At 43.7% G+C, this 24,006-nt stretch overlaps 1 protein-coding gene across 2 annotated transcripts in view; it reads left to right on the forward strand.

Annotated features, from left to right (window-relative positions):
• Positions 1–24,006, forward strand: part of TRPC5 (transient receptor potential cation channel subfamily C member 5) — a 106,637-nt gene that overhangs the window by 1,054 nt on the left and 81,577 nt on the right. The window contains exon 2 of one of the 2 annotated variants that reach the window (XM_074601035.1): positions 16,861–17,016. The exons of the other annotated variant lie outside the window; for it this stretch is intronic. The gene's annotated coding sequence lies outside the window, so the exon portion shown is untranslated. The remainder of the gene's footprint in view (positions 1–16,860; positions 17,017–24,006) is intronic. 2 annotated transcript variants of the gene reach the window in all.

Consider the following 24,006-nt stretch of genomic DNA (forward strand, 5'->3'; position numbering starts at 1 on the left):
AATATGGTAATGTGCAAATCTTCCATTAAATTCTACATGCCCTAGGTAACATGGTTGAACAGTCATGTATGAAGTCTTGCGTTCTCACTGCTGCTGCAAGGGAGTAACATCGCTTTGAACTTCCAGTCCGTTTGATCACTTCCTCTTAACTTTTCCACTGTATTATAAAAGATATTTAATCTTCCTGCTGGTCAAATGCAAACCCTAAGTTTTGTGTCAGGTGCACCTCCTTGCAGGCAAGCTTATGTAATGCGGCGCCCTGTGCAGAATGCAAGAGGAGATGGAAGGAAAGGTTTTGGGAAAGAGGATGGACATGTCGTTACAGTGCCTCTGTGTGTGCCTGCATGTCCCCATAGGAGAAGAACTGAGGAGGGTTATTTACTTCTGTTCTGTGGACATCCTGCCTGATCCTGGGCAACTCTCTCTGTCGTCTTCGGTGTTGCTTGCCTTCTCCGTAAAATATGGCTTATCTTGTGTTACTGCTTCTCAGGGCTGTGTGAAGCTACTCAGAAGCCCTTGAAAACACTTTTCAGCCAGGGAGGTACTGTGTAAATGCAAATTACTGTATTGCTGTTTTAAAAATGCTTTTCAGAAGTTAAAGCAGTATCTTTAGGCAGTTTATTGAAACTGTACCCAAATGTATTTTCAGACAGCTCTAAAGCAGACTAAAGGAACTATTTTCTTGAGTAATACTCCCCTATAAAGAAATCTAGTGTAATTTCTCAAGAAAAGAAAAAAATTCACATTTGGGTGTTACCAGGCATGTCAGTCTTTGTTCTGTCTGTGAATATTTACCCCCAGTTTCTCAGCATGTAACTTGCCAATAATTATCAGCTCATGAAACACTTCAGTCCTAGACCATTAAAGCTCTAGGTGGTGGATGAAGACATGAAAGAACTTATCCTGACCATGACATCAAACTGGCCCACTGCGAGCCTGCTGGTCTCTGTGGTGTGGCTTTGCTGTTCCATTTGATTGTACTTTTATTCTCAGATATAGCACTGATCAATACGCTATCAGCTAGGAGCAGGTCTTTCTAGGCAAGAACTATGTCTCAGATACTGCTACAGGGCACATTTCTAGCATTAAAAGTAAAGGAAAAGGTCCAGGTGCTGGCTTGCTTTTTTTTTTTTTTTTTTTAACAACGTGAGAAGAAACTAGGTGGACTAAGAATTGAGTTTGAGCCTAACCTCTGATCAGCTTTGATTTATCTTGCAAGTACATAGAACATTAACAGAATTCCTTATTTTTATTACTGGGATTTTGAGAGAATTCTTTATATTTTGATGTGCATTGCTTGCATTCTGTCGTATTGAAAGCTCATTGGTTTTGTCATACATTTTTTAAAAGGCATTGTTATTTTTCTTAACCATCTTCTGCTTTGGTAGAATCTCTGAATAGCTTCTACTCAGAATTACATTTGAGGTAATGCTACACACAAAATTATTTGATTAGCTTGCTTTTTGAAAAGATTTATTTTCAGACAACCTTAAAAAAATTCTTAGAATGTTAATTCTGAGGTCTTTTCATGTTGTGGATTTTATAGACAAGGTACCGTCAGCTGAGTTATAAGTCTTGCTAATAATATGATTATGTTGTTTTTTGAGAGATATAGTTCTTGAAAACATACCTCAGAGGAGAAAATTCACAAAAGCTATGTGCAAATATTCTTTTTTTTCTACAACAGATGGAAGAGCTTGATAATCACCACTCAAGGGGGGCTAAAATTAGTTTGAAACAGAAAAGATTATTCCTACAAGTACAGTAGTATAATTTGTACGAAATGAGCCAAATCCTACTAATTGTTACACTGGTGTAAATATAGAGTAATTCCTTTGCCTGGAGTTTCTCCTTCTTCATGAAGTAATGTAGAACACAGGGGATTATGATGCTGTTGAATTTTGACATGTTTGTAAGACCAGAGTCAGTTCTTCTTGAAACACAGAATTTAGCCCCCTGTTCTCATGTTCACAACAGCGTAATATTCACTCACCGAGACTCCAATTCAAAATTTGCTGTAATATGATTGTGGGTAGAGGGTTGCTGAATGACTCAGATGAATGTAGCTCAGAGTAAACAAACATGTAAATCATTTCTGGCTAGAACGAAAGAAAAGAAAACATGAGAGAGCAGAGAAAAGCCAGCCTCAAGGACGAGACATTTATAATGATATGATCAGCAAGTATCACCAAGTTCAGCAGGATTCAACCATCAAAAACTCAGGAATGGATTTGCCGCAGTCTTTTACCTTTGGTAATGAGAGGAACCTGTATGGACTGCCTAAATGCAAGTATTACAAGGAAGCAGAGTTTTCCAGTTGCTTGGGCTGATGGTCTGGTACAAAGGTGAGCAGGCTCGTGTCAAAAGCTGCATTTGGGCACATTTAAATGGCCCACTATGAGATCTGGAAACCAGGCATACTGCCTGTCTCGGAGAGGCAGGATGCTGCCAGTGACTGATTGGTAGTCTCTACAATGCCCAATTCGGGAAAAATACAAGCTAGCAAGTGATTCCTGGAAGTTTGTGAACCCAAAATCCTGGATAGCAAGGAGGGGTTAGTATGAGTAACTGCAGCAGGATCCAGACCCAACTCGTGGTTCAGATTAACGACGACTAGAGCAAGTCACTGGCTTTGAAACAACTGTAGGTTTCTTGTTAGCTAGGTGAGTCTCTATCACAAAATCAGAGCAAGGCAAAAGCTATTCTCATCTGTTTTTCCTGCCAAGGGAGACAACCAGTAAGCACAAAGCACTGCATCAGAGCATCTTGACAGTCCGGTCCTCTTTTGACTGCCGAGGCCCAGTGCAGTTAAAAGGCAAAGGAAGATGGAGCTGTCTTTGGGTGGGGGAGACTGCAGTCACTGGACAGCTGGGGCAGGCTTTTTATCCCTTTCAGCTGTCTGAGCTATTACGCTTCAGTGTGTTTTCAGGGTAAGTTAGGTTAAGTTCCCTCTTGGGGAAGCAAGAAATGTGCTGGCATCCAGGGTTGAAATGAGGAGAGCTGGGGCTGGTCCCCTTCTGCTGCACAAGGATCAGTTCCCCAGAGCTCTGCCTGCCTGCTGGCTAACCTGCCTCCTGTTTTGGCCACTTTTACCATCATGGTAAAGAGAGGATGCTGTGTTGTTGTGTGGCGTTGTTCAGTGTATAACCTATCCTCTTCCTGAGATTCCCTGTCTTGGAAAGGAATGAGGAGTCCTTAGAGTGACGTGTGGCTGTAGGTATGGCATCCTTGCGGTGTTTTCAGTGAGATGATGGCTGTGAACTAGAGAGACAAGGTATATTTCTCTATGCGTATGAGTAGCAGGTAGACCTCAGTCCTCACTTCTCCATTTTTTATTTTCTTTAGGGTATATCAGGTTTTATATAGTGTTGGTCACTGTGGCCATGATAGGAGACTTGACTTAGGCAGCAGGATATTTTTTGCTAATAGGAATTATGGGTGTTTCTGTTAGGTCGTTAGACATGTATTATTGTTTATTCTCAGCTCAATCTCTGGATTCAAGCCAGGAAGCTACTTTGTCCTTATTCCGTTTTCCCTTCTCTGTCTCTCTCCCTCTTCATGTGCAGTGGACATATTCCAGTAAGCACTGAAGCAATTTCCTAGCCCCTCTCTTGTGTCCTGCATCCCATTTGCATCCTTAGAGAGGAATCTGATTCACTATTTGGGAAAGATTGACTTAAGCACCTGAATAGAGCCAGATATGTTTCCTATCATGTCTGCTAATTAAATTGTAATCATTATTACCACAGGATGCTGTTGAGGGCAAAAGCATAAGCAGTTTGAAAAAGATGAGACGAGTTCACAATGAACAGAGCGTGGATAGGAAACACGATGGTCTGGATGTAACCTCTGGCTCTACACTATGAATTGTCAGATGCAGGGAAAGTGCAGAAGGGAACAGTCACTGTAAATGCAGTGGGCACAGACTGCTGCCCATCACCAGAGATAACATCCTAGGATAGAAGGACCACGGGTCTAATCTATTCCTGTGTTCTTCCAGCACCGACACACATAGCTTGCTAAAACAGCAATTCGCTTTCTTCTCAGTAAAATAAAAAGGGAAGAAAAGAGCTTATGGATACTGTTTATTGGGCATTTTGGTTCCAGAATGATAACCAGAGTAGAGATTTCAGCCTGCTCTCACAGGTATTAATGGATTAACATAGGAAGCTGCAAGAATTTCATTGTGTGAAGCCTTACTGGCAAAGCAGAGTGAGAGGATGAAGCCATTTGGGGCTCAGGGCTCTGGCTGGGACAAGAAGATGAAATAATTCCACTCTCTCATTCGGTCTTTGTGTCTGGTTTGTTCTTGTTTGTGCTGCATTATGAAATGGAGGTGCTGATCTCTTACTTAGCCCGGAGCTGCAGTTAATGGAAATACCTGTATTAGGTGTATCGGGGTATTTGAAGATTTCCAGGTGGAAAGACCCTGAGGTTTCTAAAATTGCCCTAGTACACTAAAATTGTTCCTAATGGGGACAAGAGGAATAAAGATTCCTAAGATGTCAGTGCCTTGTCACTGACTCTTCACCCTGTTTTCTTGGGAGGTTGAGTTAGATGCAGGGACATGGTCACTGAATAAATGGACAAGGAGCTGTGAGATGGGTCCCCAAGGTACAACTAGGAAGGCTATTTCAAAGAGGAGCATCTGCTTCAAAAGAGGGGTTTTTTAACACTAGAGGAGAGGTTACATTGGCAAAGGAAGTAAAGCCTGATCTAGGGAAGGGGAAGAGGGCAGGGGATGACAGAGGATGTTCAAACATAAGATGTGAAATCTCTGCAGCATATTTAAGGCTATAGTGAAAATCCTTTACCCAGATCCTTCTTTCCTCTGTAATGCCATCAGGGGATCCTCATTTGGGAAGAGCAGACTGTGTCTCTGAAGAGTCCTAAAAGTCTTACAAAGTTTGCTTCTCCTGCAATACCCTATTTCTTCAGCAAGAACACAAGGACTAACCTCCCTCTTGGGAAAGACCATGAGGGCTATATCTGAAGGTGACTGTGCCCAGTGGCTCCATAGGGGTTGCTGGGGAGAACAGGGCTGCCCAGACAGAAGTCCTGTTTTCCACCAGCCTGCTGGCTCCTTGGCAGGGACAGCAACTCCCATGAGGTCCTGGCTGACACCCCGTTGCCAGCTCCCACTGTCAGGGGGATGCACAACAGGAGATAGACACAACATGTCCACGTCACTGTTCCTGACAGGCACTGAGTCCTCCGTCTGTGCCATAGATATAAGGGGCACAAGCTGAACCCAGATCAAGGGAGTGCTCTATAGCTGGGAAGAGGGTTTCAGGCTTCTCAGATTCAAGGTCTAAAAAAAAGTGTATGTCTTAAAATGCACATCTTTGTTTAAGCCTGGAGCTCTGTGTTTATGCAGTGTTAGGGCAAATGTTCTGACATTTGTCTGTGGGTTTCTATTGATCTTGAAATCATGCCAAGTTTGAAATGATATCTTTCCAGCTGCCCTTACTTCTTCACCATATACAGGGATTGATGCTGGTGTGCACACATGCACACTACTAAGATTACATGAAGAGTTGGTGATGGGGAGCGATATGCTGTGGTCCTGCAAGCACGCGCGCCTGCGCACACACACAAAATGGCTTCACTTCCACATTATCTCCTGCAGTTTTCCCTGCACCCTGTCTGTAACCTAATCAAACAGGCTGAGCAGCTGGTGAGTGGGCGCCTTGCCTGTCAAAGACATGGGTATGAATATCAGCAGTCAACAAGCCATCACATTAGCTATTGGCACAAAATATAATCAGTGAGGGTAGACACCCCTCCCAAAAATAAACCCATTGCTGTCCACAGAAGCCACATGGACCCCTGGTTGACTGAAATAGTTTGGGAAAAGAAAGAATTTGGAGAATGGCTTTGCTGAAAGTAATACGTGCAGGATGCTGCAATGGATGAAAGGAAGAGGTATTTTAGAAGTCTTCTAGCTCTTCGTGCAAGGGTTTATATCCAATCTCCTGTCAAAAATATTCATCTGCACTGGCCATACATCTATGGAGGGTGTCAGGTACCACAAATTCTAGCAGATCTTTCTGGGTTGTCTTCTGATTTTGCCAAACATTTGAATGTACTCATGAATGGAACAAGACAGAAAATGGCGGGGGGGTGTTCTCCTACAAACATAACAGGCACCAAGCCCTGACAGTTTGTAATTATTTATGCAAAATGGAGCATCTAGAGAAGTCAAGAGCCTGGTACTTAAATCACTCAGCAGAAGGATGGGGAAAGAAAAGGAAAGGCTGGGATTCAGGTGACCAACGCAAGGGTGACCCTGGCCAAAGTCTGTTTGGTCTTTCTTGTATGGAAGAAAGATCAGACTTGTCAGAGTTATTATCTCTGTTTGGTCCCTGCTCAGGGACATTTTCAGTCCAAGGCTAAGCTCAGTTCTCAGAATTCCCAATTCTTGCCTGGCTGAAGGGTAATGTGGCTCTAATTGGCCCATACTCTTTCACCAGTCCTGGGACTGGCCACGGGTTGAATTGCTGGTGAAATCTGAAGGGACCCTCTGGACCTACGAGGTGACCAGGGAAACAACAATGGGAAACGGAAAAATTCCCACTGACTTTAGTGAGCTTTGGATCTGGGCTTGAAGAGCAATGTTCTTTTTTCAGACATTCTCACTGTCCTCTGAATGGCTTAATTTCATGCTTTCTTAAAGCCCAATAGCTGATGGCACCAAAATTCAGGGTGAAGTATTTGGGGTGTAATGAAGGAGCAGGGTTGCTGCCATGATCTTGCCATGCATGTTTGGATTAATCTTTCTCGCTTATGAAAATCAACTGGAAACAAAGCTCCCTCCCCAGTGTCACTGACCTGTTCAGAGCAGGCCAGTTCAGGGCTGCTTTGTGTGTTCGCTTTTTTTGGCATCAGAGCCTTTCTTTTTTTCCTGCTTCTGCATTCAGAGCTTCCCCTCAGTGGCCAAAGGTGCAGGGACACCTGCCTTCACTGGCGTGGCAGGTGACTTGTGAAGGTGACCTCTTCAGAAGCATCTTTCTGTCCCTCCCAGAATGAGGGCTGACTCAGCCCAGGAGTTTGGGCTTGTGTTCAGACTCAGCCCTCGGTAAGCATGGAGTTACACATGGCTGGATGAAAGCCAAGTGCGTTGTGTTGCACTGTGACAGGCTGAAGGGAAGGGAACTAAGGAGTTGCTCCAGATAGTGTCACAGAGATGTGATTCCTGCAGTCCTGCTACACAGCCCCTTTCATGGCAGTGCTCGTTTAGAATCCTTTAATCTGGTTATTCTGCTTGGCTGAAGTCCTTTAGCTGCCAAACTTGCAGCGCAGAGGCTGTGGTGTCGTCAGAGGGTCCTGTGCCTGATTGTTCCTACATTTGAACCAGAATAAGACCACAAACACCTGTCAAACCTCCACTGCTGTCAGATTATGCATAGCCCCTACATTGTTAGATGGATTTTGTTGTTGTTTATGGATACTTCAGAACCTGATCCAGGTTCTACAAATGGCTCTGGTATTCCTGGACGTTTGGCCAAACATGTTTTTGCCAGTAATGGCTTGTAAACTGGTCTCTCACTTTCCATGGTGCCTGTAGGAAAATTTGGGCAGCCACAGGATGCGGCTTGTCTTGATCCAGATACTGATGCTTGAGCCTGACAGCCTGCTCTGTTCAAATGCCCTCCAGTGGTACTGGCAAGCTGAGTGCTGTTGTACACATTGAGGCATGGGGTTTCCTCCCTTTTCAAGTGATAACCATGCATGAGTGAGTACACGCTGGGGCATACAGCAGTGTGCCGTCACAGAGCAGTGAGGCCTGGTCCGTAGCATGTTCCCATGCTTAAATGTTGAAGCGTTATGAAGAGAATGCAGAATTCAAAGTAAATCGAATTAGGCCTTTAGTTCTTGTTCATTTCTGGAAAATCTGAAATGGTGTTAATGTTGTGTCTATATTGCAGTTGCGGTTTAAATTGTCTTTATGGATTGAGCCTCCTAACATGGAGTTAGGATTGATTAGCAGCATCGTCACCCATTTTACAGACAAGGAAAGATAAACACAGCAGCATACCCGTGATGATGCAAGATCAAGAAGTCAAAGCCAGGTCTTCTGCTTCCTTGATGCCATGCCATGCAAAGCTGTCACTGAGTTCAGTTTATTAATTCAGAAGCAAAATAACAGTGTGCTACTAATAATGTGGTTACACGGGGGATACTAACATGCTATGTAGATTTTGTGATGGATGGATTCTAGTTTTAATCATCTTTTATAGCCCCAACATATATAATATGCCTTTATGAATACTAATTGGGGAATGAAATCATAAAAAATTGAGACTTCAGATGAGGAGGCACAAAACCCATCCCACTTCTCACAAAGAGACCATTAGCGGTGGTGCAGTTGCACATGCACACACATCGTGTTGCTATGACCAGCTTAAACTCAATATTGAACATGTCCAGTGCTAAAATGGGACTAGCAGTTGGGAAGAAAGGAACATAAAGTAGGTTATTTATGAAATAATTATGAAGCACTCTTAGATCGAGGATCCAAGCAAAAGAGTTTGTAGAAGAAACTCCTGTAGAAGTTTGTAGATTCTTTACCTCTGTCTTGCTGGATGATAGAGGATGGAGCAAGCTGGGGGGCAGTCTTTTTTCTCCATTGCATAGGCGACAATTTTATTGCTGCTAAGGTCAGCCCAAAGCAGGGGTAAATGACTGAATTAAAATCTTCAAATATGAAAAGTGAAGAATATGGGCAGGTCTTCTCTTCAGTGGAACTAAAGCCTTCTACAGAAAAGATCGTTTATAAATATAATGGATAACTGATGCTGTTCAAAAGTACTGGTTTGTTTCCAAATTAACCAGCATGTAAGTAGACTTACTCTTTACTCATTTAAATTCATTCTTTTTTAATCTTGGTTTCGATCCAGAGGCCTGATCTACTGTTTTTTATCCAACACTCCTGTTGAATCCATATGGATCAATTATCGTTATCCAGAGCATCAGGTTGGTCCTAAAGAGAGCCTCTCACATCTGAAAAATGAACCATGGAAACAGCCTCCTTGGATTGCAGAATTTTTCTAGCCTAGATGGACCACCTTTGTGCAGTGGGGATGCTGGAGACACAGCGGGGTGTTTGAGTAACGAAAGGTTTTTTAGTCTGACCATCTCCATTTTCATAGGTGTTTGGAGATTGACTGCATTTTGCACGAGTGCCCAAGTCCATGGGAACTGATGAATACTGATGGACTATTTCTGGTGGAAACCAAGTCATCTGTTCGCATTAGACCAGCCTATTGTGTGTTTGTAGTACTGCTGACAGTGCCTTTCATATCTAGGCAGCTGGGGAGACCTTGCGGGGGGAAACCATAGATTTAGCCTGTAGGACATACTAGAACCCAACTGCATGTGATCGTTTCAATAAAGGATCCTATTTGTATTTGTTACTGCCCAGGAACATACCATGACCTGAACATCTTCTTTACCCTCCTGGGTAATGTCAATACAGTCTTTGCACTCTCCAATGTTTCCTGTTACCAAGATACCTTATTTCTGCATATAGATATAGAAGGCATCACGAGATGGTCCTGTATATTCGTGCTTTGTTTGGTCCTAAAGCTCCCCAGCTGCACATATCCAAGACCAGCAAAGCACTGGTGACATATGGCTAGAGACATACTCCTAAACTGGGACTTGTTCTCTTCTCTTGCCTCTTTTGGGGGTGCTGAGTAGGGAAGATAGAGCCCAAAAGTGAGAGTGACAATAGACTAACTCAAAACATAGCAGGCTTTGGAGCTGAGAAGTGAAGAAGTTCAATAACAGCATGTGATAGACTACATCGGTGGTACATGAAACGAGAAGCAAAGCATGGAGAGACTTTGATGTGCTACCAAAGCTTTGCAATACCTTTCCTGCTGAGTTAGAGGAGAGTTTTAATTCGGGGAGTCTAGTCAATGGCATCCGCCCAGTGTAACAAAGCAGGAAGGAGTCCAGAACAGTGGCTTCTCTCTCAGTTTTACCCGTGCAATTAGGAATTATGTTACTGAAGTCATCAAGACAAGTGAATCTGCATAAACAGAATGAAATTCAGAGTGAGTAAGATGCATTTGAAACAATTTGGCTCTGGTTTTGGCTGAAGTGATGTGAAGGAAGAAAGTAGTAAATTAATAACTAACACCAGAGAGGAAAATAGAAAAGGAAGTTAAGAGAAGGGAGAGCTCTAAGTATTTTCTTGCACTAAGATGACATATAAATATGACATATAAATATATACAGACTTAATTAGGAGAAGGTTACTTGAAATCTCAAAGCCAGCTATCAGCTTCTCACTTTCTAACAATATTTTGTTACAGCCTACTATAAAAAAGGCATTTAATTAAAACAGATTTATTCATCCAATCATATAGGCGTTACAATGAGACACTGTTTCCAGAACTTGGGTCCTTTTATTCAATTTAATGGAAAGTAATAATATAATGGAAAAGATTTCTCCTATGTTAATAGGCAATATTCATCCCTTGTACCTGAGCATTGGTTTGTTCTGTTGTCTTTGCCCTGAGCCTAGCAGACTGCAAACACTCTGAGATTTTGTCCTGCATTTTATGTGTGTAAAGGGAGGATTTTCCCAGAAATGTTTTCAGTTGCAATGCTGTAGTTGCTTATATTGCTTACTTAGACTTCTCTGTGTGCCCTAAGGATTTGCAGTCCTATGCTAATGTAATACGTAAAGTAGAGTCACCTTGACTTCACATTTATCAGCTTATGCAAGTGCTAACCTTTTACTGCACTGCAACAGAAATGTCATTCCTGTTCAGCCTCGAGATGACAAACAAACAGCTTCATTGTCAATAACAGATTTAGGAGGCTGGCTGGCTCAGTGGCTGATGCGGTGGCTTTGGGATCGTAGTTCTTGTCAAACACTACACAAACAGAGTGGGCAATCATAATTTTTTTCCCCAGGGAGGGATGGTGTTTGTGTGTTTGTTTGTTTGTTTGTTTGAGTGGTTTCACCTTTTTCAGTCTTAAGGAGGGCATACTTGAGGTATCCTGAACATTTCATGCCAGCTTTCCGCTCACTGTCTGTGGCGTTATCTGGTACAGTGTTTGCACTCATTTGGGGCAGCTCGAACTGTAGGATCCTTGGCAGGAATGCAGTATCCCTAGAGCTATCACTGCCCCTCATTTTCTTTTATGGAAGTTGAAGTCCAGAATGAAATTTGGGAAACATATGGATAGCATTTGACTTTTTCAACCGGAAATGTCAGCCAAGTAACATTTGTGGAACCAGTGTAGCCAGACGCCGGGCGATAGTCACTGTGTAACAGCCTGGACCGTCCTGCTAAGGATTTACAAAGAGACTCGGTAGCTCACCTGAAATATAGGGCAATTCTTGGAGTAGTCCAGCTTCTTTCACCCAGTCCCACTAAGCGAGTGGGACACTGTTTGTTTTACCTGACCTAGCATGTTGAGAGTGAGCTTGAGAGCTGCTGTCATTAAAAGCACCACAGAAAACTCAAAGCACAGATAAAGGGAAACTGGGCAATAATCCTCACCAAAAAAAAGCCTAAACCTATTTCAGGGCCCAGAATATACCCTTAGAAAAACACTTTGATTTTGCTAAGGAAAATAAGTCATCCATGACTAAGCGAGGGTGGACTGTTCTGTGATACCTCAGCGATGAAAGGAAATCCAGAGTACTAGGAGGAAAAATAAAGACTTGAGGTAGAAAGGCATCTTCAACTTGGGGTCTCTTCAAATTGTGTACTCCTAATAAATGCCACCTGGAGCCTCGAGGTCTGGCCTTGGGGAGAGGTGCAAGGATTGTAGTGCCTTCCTTCCCATTACAAGAGTGTGTGGGCAGGAGGCAAGTGGGCTTCATGGCGGCAAAGAGAAAAACAGTGACAAGGTTATTGCAGGGACTGATGCACAACAGTGTGCCAGGGTCATCTGAGTCAGCAGCAAGAAATACCTTTAATTTTTTTAAGGTAGAGCTGGGAGCAAAAGCAGGGCAGAGGGAAGAGTTTCTAGTGACCATGATAGTATGGGTAGAGCCCAGGGCTTATAGCCCTCCTGCCCGTCATCATTCATCCTCCCCATGGAAATACAGAGGCAACCAGTGGTAAGAAAAACAGTCTGGGTGTTCAGGTAACTAGTTTCTAACAAACAGAAAAGAGGTCTTCACTGACAGCAAAATCCAGCTAAAAAAGAGGATGCAAGGGCTCCTCAGAGTGCTGGAGGGCACAGGAAAGTAGGTGGTGAATCTGTCTTCACACTCGAGAGCTGTGCTGTGCAAAGGTATTTGATGGGCAGGGGATGAAAATCTCAGAGAAACAGGAACTGAAGAAGATAAGGAAAGACAGACAGGCTACAAGTACTGTAACATTAAATAAAAAGATACTTCTGGTCCATCATGGCACTTCAGAACACAGGGCCTATGAAATGTAACCACAGTATGTTGAGAAGAATTTGGCCTTAGTTCATCCGTGTAAAAAATTCATTGTTTTATTTATTTTTTCACATGTGTGCTAGCTGAAACTAGCTACTAAATGCAAAACTGTTCTTTTATTATAGTTACAGAAAGGGACCTGAAAAATGAGAAGGTCTTGCAAAAATCATGGACCTGAATACTTGTTGAAGTTCTGTGTGTAATTAAGCCAGTAGGGATGCAGGGTTATTCTAGAGTCAAAGAATTAATTTCAGATTTGTGACAATGTACCCCCAAGCAAAATCAGACTCAGGTTTTTAATCAATCATGCAGTCCATCTAGGAACAGCTCAGAATTTGAGGAAAGTCGCAGTTTTCCCTTGCAGTGATGCATGTAACATATTATGTCTTCCATGGATACTCTTTTTGCAGTCATTTTTGCTATTCTGTTATGAAAACTTGATTGTGGGTAATAAAATTAAATGGACAGCGTTCAAGAATGTTAACAGCTAATTAGATGAACAAAAAATTGTGTAAAATAGGATTGTTGCTAACCGTAGAGCTTGAAATTATAGAACTGTACATGGTCATTATGCCCATGCCCATTGAAAGTATAAGTAAAAAAAATCCCCAGGTCATTCATTTAATATCTTTGCCAGTTGTTTGTTATACAAGCTGGGTTTAGCCTTTTGGATCCATTTTTTAATCAGACACTTTATCTGCTTTATGTGTCTGGAAAGAGCAGTGCTGACAGTATCTTGAAAATGAGAGCTGTGCAACGAGAGAAAGTTATCAAAGCTGTGAGGAAGGCAAAAAATGAATTCTAGAAACAGAATAGATTCCTATTACAGCAACTAAGACCAAGGCCTCCTGGTGTCCTTACTTGTAGCCATCAGCGATGCCATATACTCTAAAACCAAATGAGAGAAGCAAAGAGAAGTGCCGATCTGAAAAACTACTTGCCCAAAGGTGCACCAGAAAGGCAGTGGAAAAATCCCCAGTTTGCCACATTACTGGGATGTGGCTGTCAGATAGATCAAATGCTACTGCTAAAACTCCCAGCTAGAATCCTGATTTCTTTTCAACCCCAGAGAAGCTCTCAGGCACCTCAAGGATTTTACCCACACTCTAATTTTGCCACATTTCATGGAGTATACTTCATAACAGACAGACCCAATTCTGGTGGGAACCACCAGACCCTTCACATAACTGACATGAGAAGCCAAAGTCAGAGCAGAGATGGGGACTAATCTCATTTCCCACACATTAATTCTGCTTGTTTTGCCGTAGACCTGATGATCTGTGAGAAACTTGGCTGACGTGGTTATGCTGTTTCTGCAGTCATCCCAGAGGTCGTCCCCAGCCCTCCTGACAGCTTTGAAGGTTTGCGGAAAGCTAAGACTCAGGTAGCTAGACAGTGGAGATCTTAGCTTGATACTCATTTCTCCAGTCAATGTCAAAAGACCTGCTCCTCTGGAAATAACTCTCAGAAGGGAGGATTACATTTTGAACAGTGTTCACAGTAGGAGGTAGTTCAGAGTCCAGGACTGGGGTCAGACAGAGCAAGCAAAAGGTGGAAGTGCCTCTCCCATCTCTACTCATTAAAGTAACATATGCCAGGTGAAATGGCGTCTGAGTGACGTCTGACATCTGCAGTGGTCCCTCCAACAGTTTGCATAGTTATTTAAATTCTCTGTCTGTGTGTTTCCTGTGTTTCAGTGAAGACCTTGAGCATAGCTCCTTTTCTGTTCACTTCTCGTACAAATTTTGTTTATGCAGCCCCTTTTAGGAGGGGTAAAATAGGTGAGGGTGTTTTCAAACATCACCCAAGCATGAAGGTAGGAAGGAGGAATAATATGAACTGGTAACTTTCCATCTCCTCTCTTCTCTAAGGACTGGAATTACAATCAGCATTGATACCTTGATGATCGTGCCCCAGAATTAGCCCCTCACTGAGATTGATGGGACTGTTCAAACCTCTCTGAGCCTTTTGTTCCTTTCCCAGGCCCTCTGCTAACTCCTGTAGCTGTCTAAGAATCAGATACCCAAATTTTCTTCACAGATGGCTGTAGTTTCTTCACAGCCATCTATGATGGAAGCTTTTGGATAAGAAATCAAGAGGAAAAAAGGCAAGAGGAAGCCAAAAGAAAATGAAAACTTGCGAGAATAGTGCCTGTCAGAAGAGACTAGCAGTGCGTCATCACTGTATATCTGCTGCTCCAGTGCCTTGTTTTCATTAAAATGTCAGTATGGAAAACAGCTGTGCTACACTGAAGTCTTACTCTCCTCTACAGTCTTCCACAGGTAGTACAGCCATCAGTCAGTGGTTAAGGTGTGAGCCTGGAGTGGAGTGAGGTTCTTTGTCGGCCCTGGGCTTCCTGTCAAAAGTTGGTGGTGTCTCCTGCTTTTCTCTACTTAGAAAATGGGGGTGATGGTACTTTCTATTTTGCAAGGAGTCCTAACCAGACATGCTAGTAAACAAGCATTTGTGGGAGGAGGGCCCTTGGGCCCAGGGCTTTAAAGAAAAAGGAAAGAAAATTGAAAATAGTGGCTGTCTGGTAATATACATGCTGTTTGCATTTCTGTCTATAGCCACAGTTATGACTGTGCTTAAATAAAGTTGTCTAGTCTGTAACATATTTTCTCGGCTGATTTTAAGCTCTGCATGCCAGTAATAGAGGTGTCTTCCAGTAGAGAAGCTTCAGCAGGCTTTGCTTGTAAGTAGGCATGTATAGAAATGCGTTTCTCCTCTGCTTCTGTAAGTGGTGTTAAATTGGTGGCTGTTTTATCTGATTGAGTCAAAGGGATCCTCTCACGCTACATGTGAACAAGGGTGTATGATATCTAGCTGGCATGATTTAATGGACTTACAGAACTGTCTTCATGGAGAATACCCAGTGATGTTTCTGCACTGTGTTGACTGAGTGATAACACCCTTTTAGTTTTATAAATAGTGAAGCAGGCAATCCTTAAAGTGTGCGATCATGAGTCAGTGTACAAAATGCCACCGTTGCGCTGACCTGCTGGGTACCAGAGCAGAGCACAAACGTATTCCCTGCTGCACGGACCATGTTGGGTTTTTTGCAGCCAAGAAAGAGAAGGTGGTGCCATGGCCTGCAGAGAAGGTCTGGCATGCCCAAACCAAGCAGCCAAGTCCATGGGCTTCAAAGCCTTTCTCTGCCCCATATCTCAGATCTGCAAGCTTTGGCTTAAAGTTAATGAGGTTCTTAAACCAAGAGAATTTGGGACACTTTCTGTCTGGTTTCTGCATCAATGAAGTTCACTCAGTGACTCACACTCTTTACTTCACACCCGAGAGGCTAGAAACTTTTTTTTTTTCCAGAAGAACACATTCTCGTGTAATTATTGAACTCCCAAAGCTCAGGGCTGAAAATAAACGCCAGCAAATGTGGCTAGACTCCCAAGGAAGTGACAAGCATGGTATGACTGTAATCTAGCGTAGTCTAGTCATGCAGACTGTGAACAGTCATGGGTTATGGAGAGCACACAACCCTGGGGAAGACAGCTCTCCTGGGGTGAAACAACTCCTTAATACGCTGCTAAAAGTGATACTGCTTACACGGCCTTCTTGAGGCCTGCTCAGCCCTCACTGCGTGATGTGGTTTATCCTCAATCTCAATCTTAATGCCAAAACAGTTCCTTTCAGAGTCACTTTACAGATAGTGCACTGCTGCTCCATTGGCAGAGATCAGTATCTTGTAAGCCATCTGTACTGTAAGAAACAATGCTATCTTGTCAGGGAGATGGTGAGAACGATATCCTACATGTTGTATATCTGTGATTTAGCAGCTCTGCATAGACATCCAGGAAAGACAGATGCATAAAAAGCACAGCTAAAGGTCCATCAGGAGTGCATATATAGGAAGAAACCTCAAGAATCCGAGACATTCTGCAGGTTGATGTTGTTTGGGTAAATTAAGCGATTAGTCACCTTTCTTCTTTGCAGGTTTGGTGCTCACTATTCCTTTCATGTGCAGTAAATCACAATTTTGATGTATGTCTACCATGGTCTGACCTACATTTTACATAGAAGCCAGGAAAACATAAACCAATTCTGCAAAGTGATGTTCAGGGAAAGCAGAAGAGTGGTGCATTAAAATTGTAGGTGCATGGGGAGGAGCTACTGCCTCATAGGGACCACACATTGTTTTATGCCTCATTGCTTTGCCAGAAGTGTAAGTCTCCTGCCTGGCACAGATATCTGAAAGATGTCCAAAGGACAGGAGGGGGACAGAGGTCTGTGGCACCCCAGTAATTCCCAGCAGCTTCCAGACACCAGTTACAAGGACTATATCGAAGAAAGCAGAAGCAAAGAGCCTTCACAGAGCCTTGAAGGGGAAAAGAGATCAATATCAAGAGAGGGAAAAAAACCCTCATAGAAACAGCTGTGGTAATTACCACTTCTGGGGTGATTTTCATTAACCTGCAAGTTCTTCCTTTCAGCAGAGATTAGACAGAAAAGGAGAAAGTGAAGCTGTGTCAGAAGAGACCTGAGAGAGGAGGAGGGAGGACAGGGCATGTACTCAAGACAGCCTGGGAGAGAAAAAGTAATGCCTTGGACCAGTCTGTGAATCCAACAGTGAAGACAGACCCAGGGGCAAGGTATTTGTTAACTGTTTTCTTTTTAAAGTTTGCAAAACATTAATATTTTAAATAGTTTATTCTTCATTAGCATAATTAAGACTACACAAGTCTAAACTCACTGAAAACAGAATTAACAAATTAGCAGGTGCAGGGATTTGGAAGCAAGAGGTTTGGGAAAACAGAGCTTGCAAATGTCGGCATTAAGTAGAGCAGTGAAATCGTGCCAAGCCTTATTTATGGATTTGTGCATTTCCTTTGCATAGGCCCACTCCTGCAGCCAGAGCAATGCAGCTCAATTTAAACATGAACCCCCTGCAGTTATACTGTAGCTGAGCCTAAAACCAAGAGCATACAAAACAAATCTCTTCTGAAGAAAAACTGACGAGCCTCACCTCAGATGTCTCTTCAAAGCCGAGATATCTTGAATGAACACTTAACGGAACAGGGAAGTAAACTGCAAAATTAAATCCAAAAGAAAATGGGAGAAAATTTCAGAGTAGTATCTCGAAGAAAGAAAATACAAAAAAATAAAAAGGCAGCGACATTGAGTTATACTGCAGACAAGAATTTAGGGAGAAAGAAAAAAACATCCTATGCCCATGTGAGAAGTTCCCCTTCTGAAGGCCAGGGACTGATTTCCAAGATAATGTCCTGCAGATTTTTCAGCATGTGACAGAGCAGCCCTGTGGAGTATTTAAAATAAGGTGTTTCTCTAATAAGGTAGGACATTTCCATTTTTTATCATCACTTCTTGTGCAGTCTTTCCTGGGACAGAACTACTGCCCCCATCAGGGCATGGGCCCCAGGAGAGGCGAGTCACTGCCCCAGGATTGGAAAAGGGTGCCAGAAGGCTTCCACTGCAAGACCACGGGGCAGGACTCTGCAAACCAGACTTAAGCCCAAGGAAGAGAGACTGCAGTATTCCTGTTAACCACAGTGGCTACCCTGAAGGTGAGGAGCAGATGTGGGCAGAGGCAAAGCTCCTGCTTGGTTCTCTCTATAGAGAAGGCAACAACAGGGCAGGGAAAGAGCATTTCAAGTCCCTGTGAAGGGGATCAGTGACTCATCTCCCCTGGAGGCATTCTGACTCCAGATCGCTCTGGCATTGTGCTTGTCTCACTAGACACCAAAGGATCTGTTACACATATTAAGCTATGCTTATATATGTATGTATATGTGTATTTCTGTGCAATTCTGGCCAATGATCACTTGCTGTCATGAAAGGATGAAACAAGTCACTTCACTTCTGCTTGCTGCAGATTTCCCGTCCATCCAACGACTGGATGAATGCTGTGTGTCCTTTAAAGTACTATTATTTCTATGGCTGAAAAGCCATGTAAGAGATGGGTGTTATTACTGTTGGTAGGCAAAGGGCACAATGTAAGTATGCAAAGATTAAGAAATAACATGGTTAGTCCTGCACATCTCTGACCCAAATCTCTGATTTCATAAGAATGATCTGGTAGTTGAATAGCCAAGTTTTATACTGGAAATATTATCCAGAAACCTTATTAGGGCATTAATAGAAGCAAATATCTATCTATGCATTTCTTTACTAACAAGCAGTATCATAACAGTGTTACTCCTATTCCATGCTGCTTTATGTATGTGCAGCATTTTTTTGTGTCTTTTAGATTTGCGAGCTTAATTCTCTTGAGAACAACATTTTTCCATTTTAAATGGATGTGTTTTTATCTCCTCCAGCCTTTCTGTGGGTCTTCAAAAACTGTCCAGTTTGCAGTTCTAGGCTCTTTCCTGAGCTATCTTAATGAACTAGGATTTGGCTTTGCTTCTTTATTTTATCTGCAGACTATTCTGTTTATTATTGTCAGGGGAAGTTCACTCCCACTTTCTTTCTATGAAGATTTCTCTTTTCTCTTTTCTGTATGGCTTTTCCACCTCCCCATAAAATACCCCACTTCACTGTACTTTGAGGCAGTCATTTTGTCAAGAGACTGTCTCAACAGAAGTGGCAGTGAAGGATGCTAGAACCAGGCCTGCCTTGTGCAAAACTACGACTGAGATAAACTGCGGCTGCACTGCCATTGCAATCTGTAATGCTTAGTCTCCATCATTTTAAAATGGTACATTCAGCAAGACCTTTTTCTTGTAGAAATGTGTCATCTTCTCAGCCCTACGATCATCCAGGTGGCACAGACTACAGGATTTGCTAGCGAGGTGCACCTGAACCAGCCAGGGTCAAACGTGGCAGGGAAGCTGCAGGAGAAGGGACTGTGCCCTGCAGCGGCTGGTGCTAGTGGAGGAGAGGTAATCCCCCCACGCCAAGTTGTGCTGCATTCAGATCAGTCACCTGCTCCAAGTACTTCAAATATTTGGATTTTTCATAATTTTATTCCTCTGCCTGGAAGCCCCTAAGAAACCTTTCTTTCTCCTGTGAAGGTTTTAGAAAGGAGAGATGTCTGAAAGCTTGTTCCCTTTCCACAGAGCACAGGCACACAAGCATCACTGCCAGGCACTAGCACCCTTGCGGGAGCAGGACAGACACTCCTTGCCCATCGGGAGCTCTCTTTTTGGTCCCATTTGTGCAAATGACTGCAAAATGCAAGTGGTGTGCTGGCGGCCCTTGGGACACAGATTCCTTGTGTTCCTGTCCTCAGTGTTCTGTAGCTGCAGGGAATTTGGCTTTTAATTCCTCCATAGTTACACTAGTTTGGAAATGAACTCAGGGAAGCAGTATTCATAGGTCTTGTACTTTTTCATCTCCAAAAGGTGCTGTGGGTGAACATTGTCTAAAACAGCCTTTCTGTGCAATTGGGAAGCATTTCTGGGAGAATTGAACACATGATTTTCCCTCTTCCTTCCAAGAGCCTCCATTTTGGTTTGAATGACAAAATGAAGAACGAAACTAAATTGGAGCCAGAGCTAGAGTTAGTACTACACAGTAATCCCGGAGACTGTTGGTGTAGGGGGCTGCAGGTGGTGGCTGCTTCACACGCTGTGTCTTGACTGTATTTTTACACTGGTACCAATGAAAACAGTTCCAGCAGAGCTTGTTCAGAAATGGTAACTGATAACCGCTAATAAATCCACCCATTACTGAGACGAGAAACAGAGCCAAAACAGCTGTTGCTGTTAGTTGTTCATAGCTTGCTGCAAGTGCCCTTTCCTCATCCCGGCAACTGAACTGTGTGTGCCATAGTATTGCATTTTTCTTTTGTGACTGGGTGGTTTACTTGCACGGTCAGCCAGGCTGAGGCAGGTCTAACGCTCCATACTGCCACCAGCTCTCCTAGAGACGATGGTCACAGATTATCGTGTTGATTGAAGAAACGATTACAACGCTCGTGGGGCGAGAGTGGGAACAGGCAAAAAAATCTCTTCTTCAATAGCTACAGCAGCTAGAGATTACAAGCAGCAGGCACAGAAACAGTGGACAGAGAGCACAGAGATGATAATGATGCCATACCACATTAGTGCTGCATTAGCAGATACGACAATGGGGCAGCTTGCTTGACAGTATTTCTCAGTTCAGTTGACATCTCTTTTTTGTTATTAGATGGTGGAAAATGAGTAGATAGCCCATCTCAAAAGAGTAGGGGACAGAGCAATGATGTCAGGCGGACAAAATAAGCTTTTTATTCTGTCTGCATTTGCAAAGACACACACTGTGAATATTTTCCAGGGCATTATTTTTTTTTTTAAGCTTCTCACAATGGTACATTTTTATTCACACCTGTGTGATACTGTGTGGAAAGAAGTGGGAGAATTACAAAGTGTAAATAGTTCATTGTAATAGTAGTTAACAGCATGTGCTGCAGCCATTTCATCACCAGGAAGTCATTTTAGTAGCCCAGGCTGATTTTTGTTGAGGTAATACTCAAATATTCCAGGAATGGGTCAACACTCCCCCCCCTCCATCTGCCTCCCAAACAGGGGCTTTGCAATCCGTTCTACACCAAAGGTTTTTTCCTGTCATCCTTTCCATTAAGGCATGCTGGAAGCTGTGTGTTGCTTTCAGGACAGATGAAACCAAATCTCAGCTATGTAGACCCTACAAAGACCACACTGACAGAGCTGGAGATAGAAAAGGATGTTGCTTGTCCTGAACCCAGGGGTGACTGTTGGCCCATGTTCAGCTCGGCTGCTTAGACTGTGTGCAAATCACAACGGCAAGGAGTAGATGTCCTGATTATTATTGTCCAGGGACCAGAGAAAGCACTCTGAAGTCAAACATATTAGCAACTTTCCTGGAATGCAAACACTATACATGTGTGCATAGAATGAATTTACTGTTTGATAAATTCAGGCAAGGTTGGTATTAGCTTTTGCTGTCATTTCCCAAGGAAGGGTTCCGCTTGTTGTTTGAATTCACTTGCAGACTATAAAGTTGAGCTTGCTCACAAGGCTGTATGGATTCTGGTTTAAGCCCATATATCTAGGGCTTGTCCAGATTAATATGAAATGCTGCAACTTCTGTGCAACTAGACTGAAGCTAACGAAGCTGATGAAGGTTGTAACACAAACTAGGGGTTTCCTCAGGCTGTTTCCTTGGTGACTTTCACCTGTAAATGATGTCAGTGCATCCTGTTCAGGCAAAAGGCCTTAAGAGGCATGTGCGATGGAGGAGTAGGTAACAGAAATATGCTGAGCTGAGCCAGGCCGGTATAAATCTTTTTCCTCCATGGCAAAGCAGAGTCCCCCAGAGAAGTGTTTTCCCATGCACTGTTAGAACTCAGGCCATTACTCATTTGGATGAATTAAGCAGCCTGCCCACAAAATGTAGTGACTGTGTATCTACTGAGACGTTGTTACACTGTGTTTTTTAAAATACAGCTAAAAAACCCTAAAATACACATTTGAGAAGTTTGCTATTAAGGAAAAACTAGCTTATTTAACTCTCAGATGCACAAAACTAAAATGTCTGGACAACACCTTTGTGAAATACAGCTCTGCTGAAGAGAATGTCAGGCTCAGCAGGTGGAGGGCTATTGAGGGCAAAAGAGAGAAGAATATCTTTCCTGGGTTACTACAGGTTATCATTGCTAGTGACAAATCGGTGGCAGCCCACCTCTGCAGCTCCACAGAAAAAAAGCCTTTTGAAAAAAGCTTATTACCTCATCAGCGATGAGGTAACAAGAAGAAGTCCAAGGGCAATGAAGAAAGATTTCAAGACCCTGGGACGGCTGGTCAAGGGATCGGGAGCGCAAGTTGTGTTCTCGTCTATTCCCCCAGTTGCGGGGAATGATGAGGGGCTAAATAGAAGGACCCAGCAGATCAATGCCTGGCTTCGAGCTTCGTGCTGCCGGCAGGACTTTGGGTTCTTTGATCATGGCCTGATCTACAAAACGCCTGGCCTGCTGGTAACAGGCAGGAATACCTTGACCTCCAGGGGAAAAAGGGTTCTAGGACAAGAGTTATCGGGGCTCATTGAGAGGGCTTTAAACTAGATCTGAAGGGGGGTGGGGATGGTACTGGGCTTGCTGGTGAGGTGCCAGGGTGTAGTTGCTCAGCGCTCATGGGCCAGTGTGCCAGTATTTCTGAAAGCCAGAAGGCACACCACATCTCAAGGGTCAAAACTACACACACAACTCCCTCTCTGAAATGCTTATACACCAATGCACGCAGCATGGGGAATAAGCAGGAAGAGCTGGAGGTCTGTGTGCGGTTGCGGGGCCATGATCTCATTGCAATTACTGAGACGTGGTGGGACAACTCGCATGACTGGAATGCTGTCATGGATGGCTATGTCCTTTTCAGGAAAGACAGACCAGCAAGGCGTGGTGGTGGAATTGCACTCTATGTGAGAGAGCATTTGGAATGCATCGAGCTCTCACTAGGGGCGGATGAAGAGCGGGTTGAGAGCTTATGGGTGAGGATTAAGGGACAGGCAAATATGAGGGACACTGTTCTGGGTGTTTATTACAGGCCACCTGATCAGGATGGGGAGACTGATGAGGCTTTCTACAGACAACTGAAGGTAGCCTCGCAAGCGCAGGCCCTGGTTCTCATGGGGGACTTCAATCACCCTGATATCTGCTGGGAAGACCACACAGCCAGGCATGCACAGTCCAGGAGGCTCCTCCAGTGCATTGATGACAACTTTTTGACACAGGTGGTACAGGAGCCAACAAGGAGAGGAGCACTTCTAGACCTGGTACTGACAAACACAGAGGGATTGGTGGAGGACATTAAGGTTGGGGGCACCCTAGGTTGTAGTGATCATGAAATGATTGAGTTCAGGATCATGGGTACTATCCACAAAACAACAACAAGAAGTAAAATTACAACCTTGGATTTCAGGAGGGCTAACTTTGACCTCTTCAAGAAACTGCTTGGAGAGATCCCGTGGGCTAGGGCTCTGGAAGGCAAAGGGGCTCAAGAAAGCTGGTTGATATTCAAAGACCACTTCCTCCAAGCTCAGGATCGGTGCATCCCTAAGAGAAAGAAATCGGCCAAGGGACGCAGGAGACCTGCATGGTTGAGCAGGGAGCTTCAGAAAAAGCTCAAGTGGAAGAAGGAAGTTTATAATAAGTGGAAGAAGGGACTGACCCCTTGGGAGGATTACAAGAATGCCACCAGAGCGTGCAGGGATGAAGCAAGGAAAGCCAAGGCCGCCTTGGAATTAGACCTGGCTAGGGACATCAAGCACAACAAAAAGAGCTTCTACAAGTATATTGGAAGCAAAAGGAAGACCAGAGAAGTTGTAGGCCCACTGCTGAATGAGGCAGGAGTCATGGTGACGGAGGATGTGGAGAAGGCAGAGTTACTGAATGCCTTCTTTGCTTCGGTCTTTTCTGCTCGGCCCAGCCCTCAGGAGTCCCAGGCATTGAATAAAGTAACAGGGAAAGAAGACGACTTCCCTTGGGTTGAGGAGGAGCGAGTGAGGGACCAATTAGATCATCTAGATATTCACAAGTCCATGGGCCCTGATGGGATGCACCCGAGAGTGCTGAGGGAGCTGGCAGAAGTCATTGCTGGGCCGCTCTCCATCATCTTTGAAAGGTCCTGGAGAACAGGCGAGGTGCCTGGGGACTGGAGGAAAGCCAA

This window comes from Larus michahellis, chromosome 9, assembly GCF_964199755.1.
Source record: "Larus michahellis chromosome 9, bLarMic1.1, whole genome shotgun sequence".
Taxonomy (NCBI): Eukaryota; Metazoa; Chordata; class Aves; order Charadriiformes; family Laridae; genus Larus; species Larus michahellis.